Below are 23547 nucleotides of genomic sequence, written 5' to 3'. Positions count from 1 at the left end.
CTCCCATGGTAGGTGAGACAATGTGGTGAGGAAGAAGGGTTCTAGGATCTCCTTCTTCTCCTGTATTGCTGAGAAATGGATCCAGGTCTTTGGTCCTTTCACCTATTTTCTTTTCCATTGCAGGTTCAGGGAGTGGAGTCTATCATCCCCTGAGATCTAGGATCCAGAAATCAAGGATGGATATTACAACTGTCCCAGCAGCAAAGCCCTGAGGAGATGGGCCTAGTAATACCAGCCCAGCAAAAATCAGTCATAAAAGTAATTTGATATTAAATGGTTAAATAGAACTGGAGTGTTAGTCACTGGGCTCCTAAAATTGGGGGGAAACATGACTGAGGTAGGGATTGAGCTGGTAAGGAAAAGAAACTCCAAACAAAAACAAGAACAAAAACAAAAAAAGAAAACAGACTCCATAACCCCATCAAGATACTGGGTAGGGTACTAAAGTGGGTAAAAAATAACAGGTCTGGCCCTGAGAGAGTGGATGAAAGGGAACCCTGCTATACTTAGCAGAACAAAGCGTACTCTTAGAGTCTCTCTTCCAGTAATAAGCATCTTATGCATATGTTAACATTGTCCTAGATCTAATAATTGCAATGAAAGATGATTCTGTTCAATGAACTTCTGACTACTAGTGATGATCAGGGGATAAAACAGGGAGATGCATGCTTAGCAAAGGGGTTCACCCCTGCCATGAAGGATGTCCTAGGCAAGGTAGAATTATCTATAGATGGTGGTGCTTCAGAAGCTCTTATTTGCAAATAAGAGTTGACTGTATTAAGTCCCAGAACACTGCAGGGACTCCTCAATGAGACTCATCAATGTGCAAAAGATATCAGCCTGAGAATGCACATAGGGAAAAATAAATGGATGAAAATACCCATATTATAGGTTATAGAGTACAGTTGGGTGGTTATTCCAACAGATCCATTGTATTAGGACATCAGTCGGTATAGCTGGGACCCACTATGGATGGATAGGGAATTGGATTTAGAATTGAATAAGAGAAGGAAAGTGGATCAAGTAGCATTTGGGAAATAGCACAGTCCTTTTAATTATCCCGAAGCTGTTCCCTGGTACAAAATCACATTAAAAAGATACAAAGATTCTCCCAGCAATGCCCAGAATGTTTGTGGATCTTGGAACATCATAACCTCCAGAGAATCGAGGGTAAGCAACCTTAAGGGTAATTGAGAGACATATGGTGGGCACAAGTAGGTGGGTGGCAGTATGTTTTTAATGATGAACTATGTGCAGCAGGGATGTATAGGATGTTTAGGGAGGACTGGCCCCTCTGATGTGAGGGCTTGCTGAGTCCTTTTCAGGGCTGCTCATCTTCCTTTGGTGTCCACCTTTCACTCAACTCTCACCCTTGGCTTCAAGAGGCTGTCACCCGTGCAGCAGCCATACCCCAGTAAAATTGTCTGAGCAGATGGGCTAAACCAGGTTGAGGGTAACTGACAGGCCTCAAACCCATCAGTGAGTTGGGGGGATGCCTACCTGTGAAGATTTCCCCCAGCAGAATGTACAGTCTTGACTTTTGTGCTAGTAGTCATGGAATGTTAAAAAAAAATCTAGAGGAAAGCCTCCAGTATTGGGTGCATGGACCTTTTATGGAAAATTTATAGGGAACATGGGAAAGAATAATATAGGGATCAGAGGCAGCTAGGTGGTGCAGTGAATAGAGCACTAGCCCTGGAGTCAGGAGGACCTGAGTTCAAATCCAACCTCACTTAACACTTACTAGCTGTGTGACCTTAGGCAAGTCACTTACCTCAAATTGCCCTGCCTTCTCACCTTCCAAAAAGACAAAAAATAAAAATAAAATAAAAAAGAATAATATAGGGATGAGAAGGCATGGATGGGTTGACATCTGTATTGAGGGAAGGAAATGCATCTGTCATAATGAGATTATAGACACATTGATATATGTACCCAGTAGATGATGGATGAATTTAGTGGAAATAAAATAGAAGAGAGGGTTCAAGTTGAAAAGAAGATGACTGTGATCCATTTTGTTAGTGATGAAGAAATCACAAATGCCCTAACCTCTCTTTTGACCTCTAGACTTGTATCTCCAGTCACCTATTGGACATCTAAATGTCCCATAGCTATTATAAGCTCAGTGTGTCCCAGACTGAATTCATTGTTTCCCATCCCTCCTCAACTCTCCCCTCTTCCTATTCCTGTCACGAGGACCACCATGTTTTCTGAGTCACCCAGGCTCACCATCTAGCCATCATCCTCTACTCCTAATATCTAATTAGTTGTCAAGTCCTGTCAATTCTATATTTATAACATTTCTCATGTATGTCCCCTGCTCTCCTCTGACACTGACACCAACCTGGTGCAAGCCCTCATTATCTTACTCCTTGACCATTGTGAGGGCCCTCTGGTTGGCCTCCATACCTCAAGTATCTCCCCATTTCAGTCCATTCTCTACTCAGCTATCAAAGTGATCTAACTAAAGCATAGGTCTGACCAGGTCACCTCCTATTCAGGAAAATGCAGTGACTCCCTATTACCTCCAAGATCAAATATCAAATCCTCTCCTTCATAACTTGTCTCCTTCTACCTTACTGCCCTCAGTGTACTCTACAAGAGAGGTATCAAACACCTCTACATGGGGTAGATTACAGTTTAAACCAGATTAAAATGTATTTGGGAAATATTTAACAAAATAAATTAAAACATACAATTGAACATAGATAATATTACGTTTTAAAACTGAGTCAATATTCAGCCTACAGGATCCTTCTGTATGTTTCTGCTTGAGTTTGACATCACTACTCTAGAATCGAGTTTCTAGTCTCTTTGCTGTTTCTCATAAAAGATACTCTATCTCCTGATTGTATTTTCCTGACTATCCTCCATGTCTGGAATTTTCTCCTTCATTTCCACTTCCTGACTTCCTTGGGTTCCATCAAGTCTCAGCTAAAATCTCACTTTTTGTAAGAAGTCTTTCCCTAATGATTATCTCAAATATATTTTGCTCATACACAGTTGTTCTCATGTTGTAAAGTCCTTTAGAGCAAGAACTATCTTTTTTGCTGCCTTTGTATCGTCAGTGCTTAACACAGTTCCTAGTACACAATAGGTACTTAATAGATGCTTGTTAATTTGACTTTAAGTGGTGTTGACAAATCAAAGAACACTAGTAACCACAGTGAAGAAGATGATTTTTCTAGAGGATCAGAAAACAACTTGGGGGAAAGGTTTCATTTTTTGGCTCAGTAATCAATTTTATTGAAAGTTATCCATATCTATCTCTCTATGTCTGTGTCTATCTCCATTTTTATGTTTGTCTTATCTCTATATTTATATATATATTCATATGTGTGCATATGTATATGTGTACATATGTATATATAATGTGTATGTATGTGTATATATAAATATGTGTGTATGTATATAGCACAGTGGTTAGAGTGCAGGGCCTGGGAAAAGAAAATCTTGAGTTCAAATCTGGCATCAGACACTTACTAGCTGTGTGACCCTGGGTAAGTCACTTAACCTCTGTTTATTTCAGTTACCTCCACTGTAAAATAGGGATAATAATCACACCAACCTTCCAAGGTCATTGACAGAATCAAATGAAATAATAATTGTAAAGGCTTAGCACAGTGCCTGGCACACAGTACATGCTATAAAAATCTTAACTATTATAATTATTACTGCCTAGGAAGTCTCTACTTTCATAAGAAACAGACAAAAAAACAGGCTGATCCCAGGGACTTTTTAGGATTACTTCTGGGCTTAGTGCCTCGTCTGCCCTGTGGCCTTTACCATCTCTCCCTCTGGATCTTCACTGACAGTTACATCTAAAGTATGTCACAATGCTCCATGTTCACAGAAGCACAGCATTCCAGAGTGGGAATGGACCTCAGAAGGCATCTGGTTCTGCCTCTGCCCAAACAAAAATCCCCTCTACAAAATACCTGCAGTAGTTCATCTCTTGCTCGATTAAAGATTCCCAGTGAGTGAGAACCTACTACCCCACCCCCAACTCTATTTCATAATGAGAATCTTGAGTCATCAAGCAAAGGAAGGTTAAATGATAGACAAAAATACTCATTTTAAGACATCAGAGAAATTGATCATAATTTAGAAAATAAATTCAGTAAGAAACCATTATAATAGATGAAAAGTTACAGCACCTAGAATGCTTGCATCTTCCTAACCCAGACAACCTTGGGCTCGCCCAGTTTGGAGTTGTAACTCAAGAGTCTTCCAGGTCGAATTGTGAATTCATGGGCAGGCCATCAGAGAATCCTCTATTAACTTCACATCTCCAGAATTATCCATTCCCAAGAAAGTTCTGGATGGCAAAGGTTTTACTATATAGCTTTGTAAAGACACAAAATGAAGGAAAATGAGAGGGCCTCAGAAACTAACGGAATAAAGAACATAAAGGAGAGGGAGGGGTCAAAATGACTTTGAAGCTTCTAGTTTGGAAGAACATCAGAATGGTGGAGACATCAAGAGGAATGGGGGACTGGGGCACAGGAGCTATGTTGGGAGGATGGATCATTATGGACATATGGGGTGGGAAGGTGCAGTAGTGTCTGTATTGTTAATACATTTTTGCTTAATGGGAAGATCTCTCCCATCCATTAATAGGCTCTTGTGACCTGCTTGAGTCACATGGAAACCTGAGTCATATAAGCCTATGGTGGGAGGAGCTTGCTGAATGGGTGGAGCAGAGCCCAGAGGAAGTTGGTCAGAGCAGTTAGAGCTTAGGGAGAAAGAAGAAGCAGGCACCAAACTGTGAATGTTTGTATGTGGGAAGACCCTAGCAGGGGGAAGGCTTAGGGATGGTGGTGCCCTCTGCATTGTTATGATGTATAGATTTCTTTGTTGCCATGATGGATTTGACTTTCTGATGTTGGGATTTGACTTTCTGGTGTTTGAATAAATGTTTTGGTTCTGTCTTCCATGTGGAAAGTCTGTTATATTTGGGGGGGGGAGGGAAGGCAGGGCAATTGGGGTTAAGTGTCTTGCCCAAGGTCACACAGCTAGTAAGTGTAAAGTGTCTGAGGCCAGATTTTAACTCAGGTCCTCCTGACTCCAGGGCTGGTGCTCTATTCACTGTACCACCTACCCACCCCAAGTCTGTTATATTTTGAGATTCAGAATTACACCGATATATTCATAGCTGCTGTACATGCTGGTGCTACAGGGTCATAGAGAAGTCTCTCTATGACTCAGTTTCCTCATCAGTAAAATTAAGACAATAATACTTTGCAATCCCTAAGCCAGAGTGCTTGGGCTTAGGTTGTAAACTGAAAAGAGCTGTACAAATATGAACTGTCATGCAGATGGTGATTATACTGGGCTAGGAGTTAGAGTGAGTGCCCTGTAGCAGAAGGGACACAGGACAGACTTGGGAGATCAGGTCAAGTCCTGGGTTACTAATAGTATAACTTTTGTGTAGACCATTTAATTTATCTGGGTCTTTTTTTTTCTTCAACTGTGAACTGAAAGGGATGAGCTAGAATCAGGAATTCTTAACCTTAGGTCCATGACCTTTTTTTAAAAAATTTGATTATATTTCAATATAATTGGTTTCCTTTGTAATCCTAAGTATCCTATTTTATATGCATTTCAAAATATTATTCTGAGAAGGCCTCCATTTTGGCTTTATGAGGTTGACCAAGGGGTCCATTACACAAAAAAGTTAAGAATCCCTCAGCTGGATACCTTCTAAGACCTCTCCAGGTTCTGACATTTTATTATTTTATGTACTTCAGTCAATTAAATCATTCATCAAACATTTATTAAGCACCTCATGTAAGCTAATCATGATGTTAGGTGTTAGCACACAAAAACAAAACTGAAACAAACCCAGATCATCTGGGAATACAACATGTACGTGGTTAAGAATTTATAAAGTATATAATAATTAACTGTAAGGTAATGGTGGGGAGTGGGAGAGTAGGGGGTTGAGGGGGGAATACTTCTCAGAAATCATCCCCAAAGTGCCAGCCGAGAGTAGCTCTAGGGACTTCATGGTTGGCAGACCATCACCAAGCAACATCAGACCTGGGGCTGAGTGAGGTGGGGCTGATGGCAGCAACTTCCTAATCTAAACAACCTTGTATTTTCCCAGCCTGGAGCTGTAACTCAAGCCTTCCTGGTCTAGCTGTGAATGGGGGTGGAGGCCATCAGAGCAATCAGAGTACATCCTTCGGATTTTAGACTGAGGTTCTTGGAAGGAGGGGAGTGAGGGGGTGGTAAGAAGCACGCCAGTTATATGGAGCTGGTAGAAATAAATAGCTTGTTTTGCTTACATTGTGATATTCAATGACCTGAAGCCATGAAATCACTCAGAGTTTCCATTCTCTGCCCCTCCAGCTGCTCTTTATGTGTTTCATTCATAATGCTTTGCAGGAAGCAGCAAGCTATGCATACCAAGGTTTTTAGTCATTTTTTTTCTTTCTGAACCCTGGGTTAGGATTAGAACATTCTGCAAACCACATTGTCCTCAGTTGGAATCCCAGGAGGAAGTGGGAGGGTCCTGTGGGATAAGGAATAGAGGTCCCAACTTCAGGGATAAAATAAAAACAAAACTTTCCAACACAGAAAACCTTTTAATAAACAATATCAGTCCCATCTCTGAGTTGTCAGTTGCAGTGTAACCCTGTCTGTGAGCCCTGTGGAAACATGCTGGTACCAATACTCACTGCTGTCTGTACCTTTGTTTTTGCTTTTCCTGTGACTGGAAAAAGCGAGTGCAGAGGGTGAGAGAGAGGTACATGATACAGGTGTGTGCTTTTTTAGGGGGTTGTTTTGTATGTGGTGACACAACGATGGGGACCCACTGCTCAGACCTAGGACCTTCCTCCATAACACTTTCAGACTAATCTTAGAATCATAGAATCATAGGTCCAACCCTTTTTATTTTTTGGAGGGGGGAAGGCAAGGCAATTAGGGTTAAGGTCGCACAGTTATTAAGTGTCAAGTCTGAGGTCAGATTTGAACTCAGGTCTTCCAGGGTCAGTGCTCTATTCTCTGTGTCACCTAGCTGCCCTTCTGACCCTTTTATTTTACATATGAAGAAATTGAGACTCAGAAAGACTAGTTCAAGGCTACACAAGCAGTAAGCATCAAAGGTCCCTGGGTCCTCTGACCCTAGAATCAACGATCTTTCCCCTATACCACTGCACTGTATTGTCTTAATCGTATCCAGGGCCCCCTTCACACACTGGTCTTCAGAAAGCCCATGGTCATTTACTCAATATCATAGCTCATAAGCTCTCACTAAAATGGTTATATTTAGCCAGTCAATCAGACATATTTATTGAAAATTAAAAAAAAACATTCAAACAGCAAAGCAAAAAAAGAGACAAGAAAGATTTTCTCCTTTACCCAAGGATACATTCTCCTCCCTCCCTCACCTCCCAATTACCACCCCATGAGTGGTGGGGACACACAAGGAACACACATGGCCAGAAAACACCCGGAGGGACAAATATGTAGTCAAGGAATGAATATGAAAGCTAGGGGGACACACATGGTGATGACTCAGATCTCCTACACTGAACAGAGACTCCTTGTCCAGCTCTCCAGGGCTTCTCCTCTCTGTTGGGATCTCTGCTAGATTGCTACTGTTCTCTACTGCCATTTTTAGATCTTTGGCTATGATGCAGCTTCTTCTTTGATCTAATTCTACTATATTCTGCTACAATACCACCACCAGAAGGTCTCCACTGGCTTCTATTACAAGGCTACTCTTTAGTTTGAGAACTTCAAGGACTAACTTTAGCTCTTTTGTGATTCAAACTCCTGTCAGCAACATCCATCCCACAAGCTGTAGGCATTCAGATTCTGTCCTTTGCATTATTTTTATTCCCCCCTGCTTCCATTTAGGAATCTCTTAGTCTAAACACTTATATAAGCTATAGTCTTAAAATTACCTTTTGCCCTTATCATATCCCTGGGTTAGGAACCTGGGTGCTTTCAAATCATCTTGTTGCAAAGGCACTAGATAGAATTATGATGAATGGATTTCTTTCAGTCCCCATAATACCCCTGGTTACTATGCAAATCAGCTTGAACAAGACCACAAAGGGGAAAGGGAGACTGGTAGAACTGGCAACTTTTGTCCTACTCACCAGCAACCAAAATTGCTAATATTGATTGAGTCACATTGCTGCCTTTGCTCACAGCCTTTCAATGGCTCCCTATTGCCCATTAATCAATAAAGTTCAAGCTCTTTTGCCTGGTTTTCAAGGCTCTCCACAATCTGACTTCAATTTGCCTTTCCTGCCTAACCTCATATAGTTCCTCTCTACATATAATCTATACCCCAGGCAAAGTAGGCTACTCTCTGTTCGCTAATTATGTGCTGTGCTTCCAGACTTCTCCTACTCTTCACCAGCTACTTTCACTCATTGGAAAAATCTCCACTTGTTCTTCTGATTGGACCCAGCTTTGCTCACTGCCTTCCCAGACTGGTTTATTCTCTGAATTGCTCCTCCTTACCAGTCACCTTGTGTGAATCTGGGGACCCTTTCCCTTTTCCATTACCACTCACCCATTAGAATGTAAACTGCACAGCACTAAACATGGTGCCTGCTACATAGTAACAGCTTAATCAGTGCTTTCTCTATGTACAGTGTGGGCCTTTCCATTGCTACTCAATTTCTTTTTTAGCTTTTTGGAGGGGGGAAGGCAGGGCGATTGGAGTTAAGTGACTTGCCCAAGGTCACACAGCTAATAAGTGTTAAATGTCTGAGGCCACATTTGAACTCAGGTCCTCTTGACTCTAGGACTGGTGCTCTATTCACTGAGCCACCTAGCCGCTCTGCTACTCAAATTTTAAAGCCCAGCCCCTATGCTGTCTCCTCTATGAAGCCTTCTCTGATGGCCTTAGGCAGTAAGGACTTCATACAGCCCTTATTCTATACTTTTCATGTGATGTTGTATTTTATTTTTATTTCCTCATACTTTTCCCTCGTACTAGAAGAAAGCCCCATGAGACATACTGAAAAGGCAGCATGGTGTAGTATAGAGGGCTGAATTTTGAGTCGATGGGCTTGGGTTCAATTCCTGACTCCCTATGGTCAAAGGTTCCCTCAATTCTCTGAGCGTTAGCTCCTTTGTAAAATAAGGAATTGTACTAGAATAGAAACTTCAAACTTATGTGACTTCAGTCAAAGGCTGCACTTGAGGACCTAGAGGATCACATGTGGCCTTGAGGCCCCAGGTTCCCCCTCCTTGGACTAGATTATCTCTAAAGTCCTTCTGACTAAACCTAAGATGATTCTGTGACCATCTTCCCTAAAGGTTGAGTTTCCCCAAACACCTAGCTTAGTGCTTAGCTAATTTGGTGAAGAATTTAAATCAAATGGCTGTAGTCTATGCTCTCGGAGTGAAACAATCTAAAAGACAAGATGAAGAAAATATTTGAAAAGTGTTGCAATGGGCAACTGTTTACTCTTCTATTTCAGTGGTGACTAAATCTTCATGACTCCAGTTGGGGTTTTCTTAGCAAAGATATTACTGGAGTGGTTTGCCATTTCCTTCTCCAGCTCATTTTACAGATGAGGAACCTGAGGCAAACAAGGTGAAGTGACTTGCCCAGGGTCACACAGCCAGTAAGTGTCTGAGGTCAGATTGGAACTCAGGTCTTCCTCACTCCAGGCCCAGCACTCTTCTCACTGCACTACCTGCCCTCTGTAGTGGGAAGGCAGGGGGTCCAAATCACAGTCTCAGTCGATAACCACTTTTTTCTCCGACCCTTAACATTCCTTACCTCCATGTCCTGGAACCTCTTACTGGCTTTAAGACACAAGTTAATCCCCTCCTTCTGTATGAGATCTTTCCTGATTCTTACCACTACTAATGCCTTCCCTCCCAAAAGGACATTGTATTTGTTGTATAAATGCTTCTGTCTATCTATCTACATATATCTCTATACACACATATATACATATGCACAAACACATATAAATGTATGTATGCATTTGTGTGTATATATATATATATACACAATATATATATGATATATACTATATACACACACACATATATGTACCTATTATCTCCCCTTATAGAAGATAAGCTTCTTGAGGGCAAGGACTATTCCATTCTGGTCTTTGCACCCCCAGTATCTTCCATAGTGCCTGGCACATAATGGTTGGTGCTGAATAGAGGGGCACACATAATGGTGCTTATAGATACTTAATGATTGATGGGAAACATGCAAGAACATGAGGACAGAGAAACAAATGAAAATCCTTTGTCTTGGGCTTGTGTTGATTCTGAGGCTGGACCAGGGGTGCCATCCCCGAAGACAAGAGCCAATATTCTCTGTACTATCCTCTGACTGTCAGACTGTGTAGAGAATATAAGTGAGACTCTCTGGGGTGTTAATAGAAAGGCCACTTCTAGGAGCTTGTGAGCCAGTTGGCAAAACCCTATGCCCAGAGTCAAAGCCCCAGGAAAACCAACAGGGGCAAGGTTGACTGGGTGACAAGGCAGGGCATTTGTTTAGATTATGGAGGAGGAATTGAGATGGAAGATAAAGATTTTGTTGAGTTTTAAGGAAAACAAACACTCTTGGCCATCCTCCTTTGATGTTTGGCCCTATTGTGACAGCCCTGGGCCCTTGGAGTCTAGGGATATGGTTATTTCTTAGAATTCTGGAGCTGGAAGAGACCTTAGAGATTATCTAATATTTCTTCTCTTTGCTGATGGAAAAGCCCCCAGAGTATGGCACTTGCATATGCAGACTGAAAAGACTCCACTAATTCCTCCCAGATGATCATTCCCCACCCCAGCACTCCTTTGGAAATACTCCCTGGCAGAGAAGAAAAACATCTTTATATTGGCAATGAGCAGGCCGGGCTGACAGCACAACCGGAACGCTATTGATCTTTGGTACTCCCACCTTTTCCAATGTCAAGGCAATGTGGCGGAGGCCAAAAGTCCTGGACTTGGTATGAGAGTTCCTGAGTTTGTATTCTCCCCCTGCTCTCTATTTCCTTTGAGACTTGGGGCAAATCACTTTTATTTCTCTGGGCCTCAGTTTCCTCATTTGTAAAGTGACATTGGCTTAGATGATCTCTTAAGTCCCTTCCAGCTCTATGACCCAGCCTCTCCCTCTCCCAAGTGCCCCTCTTGTGACCTGATCTACTAAACTGACCACATAAGAACTTGGTTCTGTCCCCTCTCCCTAGGGCATTTACATTTTAAAAATAGAACTTGGAAGGGGAATACCCAACCCAAAGGAATAAAGCTCTAATGGTAAAAACTTCAGGCACAGGGGCAGGCCTGAGGTAGGGGGAAGTTGGGGGATAGAAAGGCCTTCTAACCACGTTGAGTCATATTGTGAAGACAGCAGCCCTTTCCAACAATAAGAATAGCCCTAGGTAGAGGGGAAGAGAGAACTTCTCTACTCTGGGGCCTTTGAATGTCAGGATAAAAATTAAATGAGGGCTCAAGGGTGTGTATTTGTTTTAAAATTAAACCCACTCTTGGAGCCCTGGGAGGCAATATTTGCTCCTGGGGAATCTCTCCAAAAATCTGCCTTTTAAAATCTGATACAAGTTTCTGCATCAAGAGGAGGAGGGGCCCTGTTTGCTGGCACTCACTATATTTGGGCTCAGCCGTCAAGTCCTCAGCACTCAGGCCTGTCACTGATCTCACCCACTTGGTATCAAGTGGGCTACACCCAGAAACAAAGCAGGATCTAGGCAAGTATATGTGTAGTGCTAGCAGCCCCAGGGTTGGGCCTCAGAAGGGTTGGGGAGAATTCTCAGATCAGGGATACCTAAGTGTAGGAGGTCTCAGGACTTTGACCCACGCTTTCCCTCTGGTTTTACTTGGAGCTAAGTGGCTTTCTTTATTAGTTGGGGGTATAGGTAAGGGAATTGTACTCCCTTACCTCCCTTATCCCAACCTTCAAATAGCTGTCATCCTTTTAGGCTGGGGAGCCATCTCTCCTATCTGACCACTGCATCATAGATCCAGAACGTTAGGGGATCTCAGAGGATATCTAACTCAGCCCCTTCATTTTACAGAAGAGGAAACTGAGACCCAAGGATTTCAATGACTTTCTCACAGTCACTTCGGTAAAAGTGGTATAGGTGTGACTTGAACCCAGGTTCTCTAGGACTCCAGAACCAAGGCTTTTTCTACTTTCCAGGGCACTTTGTATGTGATCTATGAGATCTTATTGAAGCTCTTGTTTTTATAGGCAATTCTGAGCAAGAAGGCAAGATGAATCCCTGACCCTTCTCATTCAGTCATTTGCCCATTAGGCTACTTTTATTGGAGGATGGAAGGAGTGAGGGGAGAAGAAGAAGGAGAAGATATGGTTCCTACCTTTGGAGAGCCTCAGTGTGTTGGGGATACCCAGTCCCTGCAGTCAGAGACTGCCTAGTTACAGGGAAGAGACAATTCTTGACCTGGGCAAACTTTTTGTCTAAAGGGAAAAGCCCTGGATAGAGTGCTGGATGTAGAGTGAGGAAGATTCATCTTCCTGAGTTCAAATCTGGCCTCAGACACTTACTAGCTGTGTGACCCTGGGCAAGTCACTTAATCCTGTTTACCTTAGTTTCCTTATTGTAAAATGAGCTGGAGAAGGAAATGGCAAACCACTCCAGGATCTTTGCCAAGAAAACCCCAAATGGGGCCATGAAGAGTCAGACACCTCTGAGAAGTGACTGAACAACAAGTGTTGTCTTTGGTAAGCCCTCAATCAGATAGAAAGAGATAATAACAATAGTTAGCATTTATGCAGAGCTTTAAAGTTCACAAAGCACCTTACATATGACGTCTCATTTGACAACAACCCTATGAGGTAGGTGCTAAAACTGAGGGTGATGAATATGAAATGACTTAGCCAGGGTCACAAAGTTAGCAAGTGTCTGAGGCAGGATTTGAACACAAGTCTTTCAAGATCACTAGCCAAAAAAGTTCTTAGGCTGCATTATTAAAAGGCATTGTTCAGTATTGTTCAGAGTCAAAGAAAGAGATAGAATAGGCCCTCCATACTCAACCTTGGTCATAGAACACTTAAAAATTTTTTTATTTTGGAGAGGGGACACCTTCCATCAATTCACGAGTGATCACTCTACAACTTAAAATCTTTTTTTAGTCATGCAAAATATATTATCATATTGGTCATGTTGTGAAAGAAGACATAGCCCCAGAGGGGGGAAAAACCATGAAAAAATGTAGAAAGTAAAAAATAGTATGCTTTGATCTGCATTCAGACTCCATTAGTTCTTTCTCCAGAGATAGCATGTTTCATCATGAATCCTTTGGAATTGTCTTGAATCATTGTATTGCTGAGAATAGCTTTGTCATTCACAATTGATCATTGTATTGTATTGCTGTTACTGAGTATAATGTTCTTCTGGTTCTGCTGACTTCACTTTGCATCAGTTCATATAAGTCTTACCAGTACAACTTATAGTCTTTTTTGGGGGGGGGGGCTTTCTGGAGGGGGGAGGGCAGGGAAATTGGGGTTAAGTGACTTGCTGAAGGTCACACGGCTAGTTAAGTGTTAAAAGTGTCTGAAGTTGAATTTGAACTCAGGTCCTCCTGACTCCAGGGCCGGTGCTCTACAACTTATAATCTTAAAGGGCTACCTCGAACACAGAGAAGGTGAGTGACTTGCCTAGAGTCACATATCCAGAACTTGTTCAAGGCAGGTTTTGAACATGGGCCCTATAAGATTCTGAGGATGTCTTTCCACTAAACTATGCTGTCTCTAGGTCAAAGTATACATTTATAATCTTGTGTTTGGTTTTTGGTGCCACATTTTAGGAGAGTCATTTATAAGGTAAAGTGTCTCCAGAGGAGACAACCAAGATGGTGGGAAGCCTAGAAACCATGTCGCATAAGGATTGGTTGGAACAACTGGAGACTGTAGCCTAGAGAACATAAATCTATAACTTAGATAGTATTTACTCTGGAGAAGACTTAGTGGTAGGTAGTGCTTAGTGCAGTATCGGACACATAGGAAGCACTTAACACGTGTAACATTGTCCCTTTCTTTAAGTATCTGAAGGGCATATGGAAGGGAGATTGATTTGACATTGCATGGCCCCAGAAACCAGAATCAGAAGCAATGGGTTGAAGGTTTAGAGAAACATATTTTGACTTGAAATAAGGAAAGAGAAATGTTCTTGGACCCAACCTCTGGTGTCTACTGACTTCATGACCCTAGCAAAGTCAGATAACCTCTCAGTGTCCCCAGGTAACTTTCTAAAGATACCTTTACAAGAAGGTACCAACCTCCATTGCTACTGTAAAGGGAATTTCTTTTCTTTTTTTGCCTTTTGGAGGGCATTTGGGGTTAAGTAACTTGCCCAAAGTTACATGGCTAGTTTTGTGCATGGGTGTTAAGTGTCTAAAGCCGGAACTGAACTCAGGTCCTCCTGACTCTGGGGCCAGCGCTTTACTCACTGTGCCACCTAGCCGCCCCAATTAAGGGAATTTCTTAATCTGAGAATTCCCATACCAATGAAATACCAAGTCCAGTTCCTTCTCCATACCTATAAATAAAACTTCCTAACAAAAGTTAGGAATACCTGCCTTGGGAAGTAGTAAGTCTGGTATGGTGATTAAAAAGGTTCAAGAGACATAATTTCTTGGGGCGGCCAGTAGCACTGCGAGTAAGAGCACTGGCCCCAGAGTCAGGATGACCTGGGATAGAATCCGGGCTCTGATATAACAGAAATAACTGGCCATGTAACTTTGAGCAAGTTACTTAACCCCAATTGCTTTAAAAAAAAAAAAAGAGGCATAATTTCTGAGTAATTTAATAATTTTATTAATAATGTCATCATTTTAATAAAAAGACGATCATTTGACTGTCTCTCTCTTATACCAAAGACAATCATGGTGGTGGGCTCATGGTTAATAAGCCTTTTTGGAAGAGAAGTGTTCCTGAGGGTGGCAATCAACTCTGATTGGTTAACGATTAATGAGAGGGGGAGTTTACCAAGAGAAGTGAGCTCACTCCAGTGAGGGGCTGAGAGTGATATGTCACTCTTGGACAGAGACTATCCCTATACCCAGACCACCCCCCAGTCTTGGGCAATCTCTGACAAAAATTCAACCGAGTTTGATTGAATGGAATTCACCTTAGACTAGAGATTCTTTGTAAGGTTGGGTGGAGTTGAATAGAGTAGAAGGTTAGTTCAACCCTTAGAGACTGAGGTCTTGAAATGAGGATAATAGAAAAAGGAGAAATCTGAATTACAGAAACTGAAAGATCTAGGTTGTTACAGAGAAGATTCTTCTTTAGATATGAGTTGACCAGATAACTTCTGAATATGCCTTCTGACTCTGAGATTCTATGATCCAATGTTAGGGGAGGCAGAACACACTTATTACTGACATAAGATGCTGATTGTCACCTCTTCTCTTATTTAGGACCCATAAATCTAAGGGGCCAATAGAGCCTTAGGACAGTCAGACCTCAATGAGCCCTTCCCTGAAAGGAAGGGAGCAGCCCTGGACTCCTGACCTTCTGGGAGCAGGCCAGCTAAAAGGAAATGGGGGTAGGAAGCAAGGAACGCAAGGTTGAACCCAAGCCCACCCCATTGGCTTTATTGCTGTCTTATTTACTCCCGAGAGCAGAAAAAAAACCTGGTGAATCAGAGAGTAAGGGACCAACAAAGGTGGCTTAGGTTTCTGGACACTTAAGAGTGAGGCTATTCTTGCTGTTTATAGAAGCAGGGGAGGGACCTTTTGTCTAAAAGGAAGCAAGGGATGCCGTGTAAACCCACGAAGGCCTTTACTTATCTGAAACTGGTCTGATGGCAAGTTTAGAGAACTGTGTAATGGTTTTGAACTTGGATGTACTATCACATATGACCTGCCTCTATAGGCCAGGTTGGAGAGGGCAGTCATAGACACCTGGGGAGCCAGGAACTCTGCTTTCAGCTGTATGCCCCTCCTCCTCCTTACTTGGGCTCTCCAAAGCTGAGCCAAACACAGAAGAGACTAGCCTTTCTCTGCTTTCTCTTCCCAATCCCCTTCCCCCTCCACCTCAACAGAGCCTGGTTTTCATCATAGATTAAACATAGCCTCTCTCCATTTCCTGTGGTCCCAGTGTGCCAGCACCCACACTTCCCCCACTCACTCCAGATCTCTTGGGAATTGAGGTAGATGGACAAACCAGTGGACCTTAAGAAATATGGAGAGGTGCTTATTGAGGGGAGAAGGGCTTGGCTAGACCAACCCATCCCCCCACCATGACCCCAACCAGTCACTGTTGTTTCCTACCAAACCAACTGCACAGACCATCTCTTCCCTGGCCTCAGAGGTGATTATCTGTTCCATTAGCTAGGAAGAAAATCAACTGTAGAGCTGAGGAATTCTAATCAAGCTGCCTCAGCTGGCAGACCAGCCTGCTGGCAGGGGAAAGATCTCTCTGGCAGCTTTCAGAGACCTTGGGAAGCACAGCCAATTCCAGGCCTGATCATCCACTGTCAGAATCTCAGATAGTCTCCCAAACCTCTTACATTCCCAATACCAGTTGACTTACTGCTTGTGTGTGACCTTTGGCAAATCACTTAACCTCTATGGGTCTTAACTTCCTCATCTGTAAAATGTTAACATTGGACTAAATGACTAGTCTGGGCCCCATCCCAGGTGTGAGCCTCTATGTCTATGAGGAAAACACTGTGAGAACCCACACACAACCCATGACTTTTCCAGGGCCCAGATCAAACTCAAGTCCATTTCAAGATGAAGACCCACTCTCACTCCCAGACTTGCTCTCCCTCCTTCAAATCATTCAACTCCTGGGCAGCCTAATTCAATATTCTCTCCACCTTTATGTATGAAGGTAGATCACAGTTCGACATGATTCCTGTACTTAAGTGTCCCCTGAGATCACAGAATCAATCTAGTCCAAATTTTTCTTGAATAGCCAGTCAGTCAATAACCACTTAGTAAGTATCTACTGTATGCTGGTCACTATGCTAAGTGCTAGGGATAAAAAACATGTGAAAAAGAAAGGTAGTCCTTGTCCTCAAGGAATTTAAGATGTAATCATGGAAGACAATACTTGAAAGGAAGCTGCTGGGCAGTTAGGTAGTGCAGTGGATGGAATACGGGCCCTTGAGTCAAGAGAAGCTGAGTTCAAATCTGACCTCTGATACTTACCAGTTGTGTGACCCTGGGCAAGTCACTTAATCCCCGTTGCCTCCGAAGGAGAAAAGAAAAGCTGAAAAGTGGAGGGCAGGGCTGGAGAGGCTAGAAGGTGTTCAACTTGGGGGAAGTCGAAGGAATTCAGCATGAAGAGAGGGCCAGCCTAGAACTCCTGCTAAATGGTGCTTTTGGAGGTCATAGCTCCCCACCTCCAATCAGAGGGTACTGATGAGGCTTATTTGACGTTACAGGATGAGGAGGATTCCCAAAGATGATGTTTCTGGGGGCTAGGGGAGGGAGAGGTCCAAAGGAGTGCAGCTGGTGGGAAATGAAGGGGAATCCTGTCTATAATAAATCCAGCAACTGCCACCAGCCTTGGCTTGAAGACCTCCAGTGAGTAGGAAAGCACTAAGTCCAGAGGAAGCCCATAACACTGTGAGATAACTCTTTTTGTTAGAAAGTTTGACCTTATATCAAACTCAGATTTGGCTCTTGGCAACTTCCCTTTTTTGCTCCTAGTTCTGTCCACTGGGACAAGCAGAACAAATCTAGTTCTTCCAACACATGAAGACAGCCATCATCCTCCCTGTTGCTGTTCAGTCATTTTCAGTCAGGTCATGACCCCATTTGTTTTTAACCAAAGATACTGGAGTGGTTTGCCATTTCCTTCTTCAGTTCATTTTCACAGATGAGAAAACTGAGGCAAACAGGGTTAAGTGACTTGTCCAGGGTCACACAGTTGGTAAGTGTCTGAGGCCAGATTTGAACTCATGAGGATGAGTCTCCCTGACTCCAGGCTCCACACTCTATCCACTAGCCACCTAGTTGTCCCATCATTTCTCCCCCCCCTGCAAATCTCTTTTTAAATAATCTTCTAATTAATTAATAAATAGAAGATTAATAATCTTCTAATTAACACTAATAATCTTCATACCTTTTTCACTCCTCCTACCAACATACTCTAAAGTCCATGTGTATTTTTTACAGGTACTTATTCACAAGGCAAATGAGTAATTCAGAAAAAATTCAAATGTATTACAGGAAGGCAAGGATTTTAAAAGAATTTGTCCAGAAGTGAACTGGTAATCACTAAGCTTGTTGACCTGCTCTATTCTAATTCTCTCTTGATAAATGCTGATGATCTGTCAGTCCCCAGGAAGGTTTCCTTCAGTCCAAGAAGGTCGTTTTCTTGACTTTCCCTCTCCAAACCTTTTACCAGAATAGTGAATCAAATATCCTTCCCCAATACCCATTGTGCTGTGTTGCCCCATTTAATTTCCAGTTTCTTGGGTTTAGTCATAAGATCATAGATTTTGAGCTGGAAGACACCTTGGAGGTCATCTGGTCCAATGCTACGATGAGGAAACTAAGGCCTGTAGAGTTTAAATGATTTGTCAAAAGTCATATATGTTGTAAATCAAAGAGTTGATATTTGAACCCATGTCCTCTGACTCCAAATTTGATATTATTTCTCTTATGTTGCAGTTACATTGGCAGGATTTAAACATCTGTGCTAGATCTAATCCAACCAATCTATACCTACCTGGAAATCCTTCATATAACATTCCAACAAATCTTTATCTAACATTGACCTCAACATCTAGTGCTGGAAAACTCATCAACCCCAGAGGCAGCCCCTTTTACCTTTGGCGAGCTCTGACTTTTTAGAGTGTCCCTTTATATGGAGCTGAAATATGCTTCTCTACAATTCTATCAACTGTTAGCCTTTTTACCTTCTGAGACCAAGGAGAAAAAGTTAAATTATTCTTTTAAATAGTCAAACACTCCCTTAAGTCTTTTCTTTCTAGCCTAAATGTTCCTATTTTTAAAAAATAATCTTTATCCTTCCTAAAATATAGTGCCCAAACATTTATGAACTATTGGTGGAGTGCTTAGTTGTTATTTGGATTCAGTCAAAGGGCCATACTTGAGGACCTAGAGGCCCACATGTGGCCTAGAGGTCACAGGTTCTCCTCCCCTGGATAGTTATTTTGGAAAGTAATTTGGAACTATGTTCCAAAAGTTGCTAAACTGTGCATACCCTTTGATGTAGTAATACCCCTACTAGGTTTATGCCTCAAAAAGACCAAAGAAAGGGGGAAAGGATCCATGGGTGCAAAAAATATTTATAACAGTAGTGGCCAAGAACTGAAAACCAATGGGGTGTCCAGCAATTGGGGAATGGCTGAAGAAATCATGATAGATGAATATGATGAAATAGTATTGAATACATTTTAAGAAAAAAAGACAGGGATGATTCCAGTGAAATCTGGGAAGATCTCTATGAAATGATGCAGTGAGCAGAACCAAGAAAACAATTTACGTAATACTGATGTCATTGCAAAGACAAACAGCTTTGAATGACTTAAAGCAATGTTAGTGATCAGCCACGATTTCAGAGGACTGATGAGAAAACATCCTAGCTTACCCATCTCTTGACAAGAGATGATGAACTCATGCTTCAGAATGAGATAGGTATTTTTTTTGACATGGCCAGTATGAGAATTTGTTTTGCTTGACTACACATATTTGTCACAATGTTTTGTTTTTCTTTTTTTAATGGTGGATGGGAAAGAAATACAAATGGATTTTTATTAGTTACAAATAAATTAAATTTAAAACAATAGCAAAAAATGCAATAAAATATGGTGCCTAGAATTGAACACACATGGTTTTCCACAGACATAGTCTGACCAAGACAGAGGATAGAAACATCTCTTGTTCTAGTCCAGCCCAAGACCTTATTCTCTTTTTTGTTTGGCATGGGACACCACTGATTCGTATTGAGCCTATTCTCCAATGAAACCTCTAGGTCTTGGTCATATGGACTATTTATTGTCTAATTATGCCAATGCCATCCTTTTGCAGTTGAGTTTTGAAACTCAGGATGAGAAGCTCATGTTTACTAAAAATACATTTTTTCCTTTAAAATTTCACCTTCTTAGATATGGCCTATCACTCCCACCTGCCAACAGTCTTTTGGATCCAGATTCTCGTCTCTAAAGTATTAACAACTGCTTCCAGTTTCATGTTATCTGCATATTTGATAAGGAGGGTTCAGGAACAGGCAGGTTTGCCTGATGCTTTATTGACTATATAGTGTCAGGTCAATAATTCACATGACTGATGATCACTCTTGGCACAGAATCTGCTCCTTCAGCTAGAATCAGCCCTGAATTGGGAGTTGGAATTCCAGGGTTCTAGCACCGTACCTGTTCCATACTCTATGCCGATAAGTGATTGTATCTCTCTGATGCCCAACTGGGGACAATAATTTTTACCCCTCTTACCTCACAGGGTTGTTGGGAGGGTCACAGGAGCTAATGATATGGGAAGAGCTCTGAGACAACATAAAAGTAGCACAGTATGGTGGAAGAAGCCTGTAGTACTTGAAGTTGGGGAGATCTGAATGAAGATCTCATCTCTACTTCTTACCTATGTGACTTTAGGCAAATCACTTGCCTTCCCTGGTCCTCATTTTTCATATCTGCAAGGGGGAGGGATTTGTCATTGACAATTAAGATCCTTTCTAGCTATGAAAACATGCTATTTTTAATTTTTATTATTTTATATTATTATTATTATTATCATTAGGACTGAACTTCAGGAAGCTTGTGAAGGTGGCAAAGTTTGGCTTCAGAGCTCTCTGCTTGCGTTTTCTGTATTCACAAGAGGCAGGGTAGTCTAGTGAGAAGAGCACTTGAAATCAGAAGACCTGGGTTTGAATCCTAATTGTCCTTGGACAAATCACTAAAACTTCTCTGTTTCTAGGTGGCACAATGGATAGAATGTTAGACTTGGAATTAGGAAGACCCCAATTCAAATCCTGCCTCCGAAGCCTAGAAGTTGTCTGCAAGCAGACAAATCACTTCATGCCTTTCTTTTCTCATCTGTAAAATGAGAAGAATAACTACATTTATCTCACAGCGTTATTGTGACGATCAAATGGGATAGCACATGTAAGGTGGTAAGTAAATGCTGTCATCATCTTCATCATCAATATCATCCTCAATATCACCTATCTCTGAGTTTCCATTTCCTGATCTATAAAAAGAAGAGGAGGTGGTACTAGTCAGGTTCTTGATCCCTAAGGTACCTTTTGACTCTCAAGTACTGTGGTTCTATCCCAATGAGTGTTGTAGGCATAATAGCAATAGCTAATATTTCTATAATATTTCTGGAAGTAGTTGCTAATACCTTGGAGATGAGAATCTGTATCCAAAAGACTGTTGGCAGGTGGAAGTGATAGGCCAGATCCAAGAAGGTGAAATTTTAAAGGGAAAAATGTATTTTTAGTAAACATGAACTTTTCATCTTGAGTTTCACAAAGGTGGCATTGGTATGATTAGACAATAAATAGTCCATATGACCAAGACCTAGAGGAGAATAAACTCAATGGTGTCCCATGCCAACCAAAAAATACATGAATTATTTAATTTGATCTTTGCAATCCTCTGAGGTAGCTACTACCATTATCCTTATTTTATGGATAAAGCATCTGAGACTGAAAGTGCTTGATTGCCTTGTCCAAGAGTCACATTGCTAGTAAGCGTCTGAGATGGGACCAGAATCCAGGCCTTCCCAAATCTAAGCCTAGTGTTCTGTCTACAATGCTAATTGTTGACTCCCATGCAGGAGGGGTAAGATGAATGCAGGCTGGAATGATCAAGGAACAGTCCATGAAGGAGATGAATTTTGACCTGGGTCTTGGAGCATAAGTAGGTAGAGAAGAGGGTGGGAGCAGGTCATTCCAGGCAGAGGGAATCCAGAAGGCAAAGGCAAGAAGGCAAGAATGAGCATGGAGAGCATAGGAGCCATTCATTGGCAGAATGGAAGAATGTGGAGGAACATGATTGAAACTAGTTAATGGGGAGACCAGGTAGGAGCCCAGGGTGGCTGAGGCATGGGATTCCCATTGGGGAGGAGTAGGAGATAAGATTGTGCAGGTCGGATAGGGCCAGCATATAAAGGGCTCAGAATGCTGTGGATACCACACTGTAGAGGCTGAATTTGACCCAAATCATTACTAGTGGGAGAGGCAGAATTCTGTGAATTTTCCAAGGACCTTGACTAAAGCAACCGGAATGGGGTCGGTGGAGGCTGGAGCCTGGGCCCAAGTCTCTGCGTCAGCACCACACTCTCCCTAACGATGTGAGGGAGGGATCTGAGGCAGGGTGTGTGCCAGCGGCTGCCTGGAGCATTAGCAATTGAATGACACCAAAGCCTGATTGCTCACCAGAGCAGGTGTTGGAAAACTGTCTAATCTTGCCCTGGCAGAGCTATCCCAGAGGGGGAGGGGTGGATGGGAGAGAAGGAATCAGGAACCTCAAGGACTCAGATGTCCAGTGGGGGGAGGGAAGTTGTGTGTGTCCAGAGTGGTGACCTTCATCCCGATGGGGGTGGGAGCACTACTCCCCTGTGCCCTCTTGCTGCCCCCTAGCTGCCCAGGTCTGCTCATCAGGACTCTACTTATATACAGTTATCCCTTCCACTTTGTGAGGGTTAGGGCATGTCCCCCAGTTTCCCCCATCTGGAAAATATGTGTCAAATTTTTTGGCCCTCTTTCACACCAGAGAAGTCTGAATTTTTTCTTTTTCTTTTATGGGGTGTTTATAGTACCTTATTCTAAAATTTGGATGGATATTATACAATACTGCACATATATTTTACGGATTTCTGAATTTCTAAACTTTCTTTGTCATCTGTTGGCTTTCAAAAGTCATCTATGGCTTCTACAAAACTCCTCCAAAATTCCCATTTAATTTCATATGCTGACCCATGATATAGCAAAACTGTGCTGGGGAAAAATCTCAATGTGGAAGAGATAACTGAGTTCCCACCCCACTCCCCTAAACACCCAAACCAAACAGATAATTCCTATGATCTTTCATCCATCAAAATTCCACCATGAGAATCATGTTCTTTTGGGTTAAGGACTATTCCCTTCTAAGTTCCTCTTTTGATACACAAAGCTCACCTGGAAAGACTGGTAAAATTTAAGCCCTAAAAATGCATTAGAACAAGATTATCAATCTTCAGGAGAACAGAGGGTGAGATGGAGAGATGGAGGTGAGGGCAAAGTAGAGAGGATACTCAAAGGTTGAGGAAAAGGAAGCCCAAGTACCTCAGTCTTACCTGTCCCGAGTCCTAGTCCATTGGTCAACCATCTCACTCCACTCAGCTGTCCAGGAGGAAGGCCTGGGTGATGGACAATATGAAAGGCCAAATTCATAAAAGCTTAATAGACTGACTCCTAGAGGGACCAAGGGGGAGTAATCTTCAACCCAAAGGAATGAATATATACTGGTAAAATTTCAGGTGTCAGTGATAGTCTCTGGGGGAGTATTTTGGGAGGGAAATTTAGTCTCAGTCCCTCAATTCATAGTATGTACATAAAAGGCTGGTTTTGGTGGGCAACTAGGAAATAGC

General features: G+C 42.1%; 1 long non-coding RNA gene across 3 annotated transcripts in view; it reads left to right on the top strand.

Moving 5' to 3' along the window:
• The window catches only part of LOC138148778 (uncharacterized), a 128810-nt gene that overhangs the window by 40749 nt on the left and 64514 nt on the right, over positions 1-23547 (top strand). For 2 of the 3 annotated variants that reach the window (XR_011165166.1, XR_011165167.1), the window contains exons 3-4: positions 124-1170; positions 20890-21085. This is a non-coding gene — a long non-coding RNA (uncharacterized lncRNA). The remainder of the gene's footprint in view (positions 1-123; positions 1171-20889; positions 21086-23547) is intronic. The other variant, XR_011165168.1, reaches the window with a different exon arrangement.

The sequence above is a fragment of the Petaurus breviceps genome, unplaced genomic scaffold (assembly GCF_028583685.1).
Source record: "Petaurus breviceps papuanus isolate PSGF00001 unplaced genomic scaffold, PetGlider_PUasm1.0 90842, whole genome shotgun sequence".
NCBI lineage: Eukaryota > Metazoa > Chordata > Mammalia > Diprotodontia > Petauridae > Petaurus > Petaurus breviceps.
The sequence above is the reverse complement of the archived record's forward strand: the minus strand, read 5'-3'. Positions and strand labels throughout refer to the sequence as shown.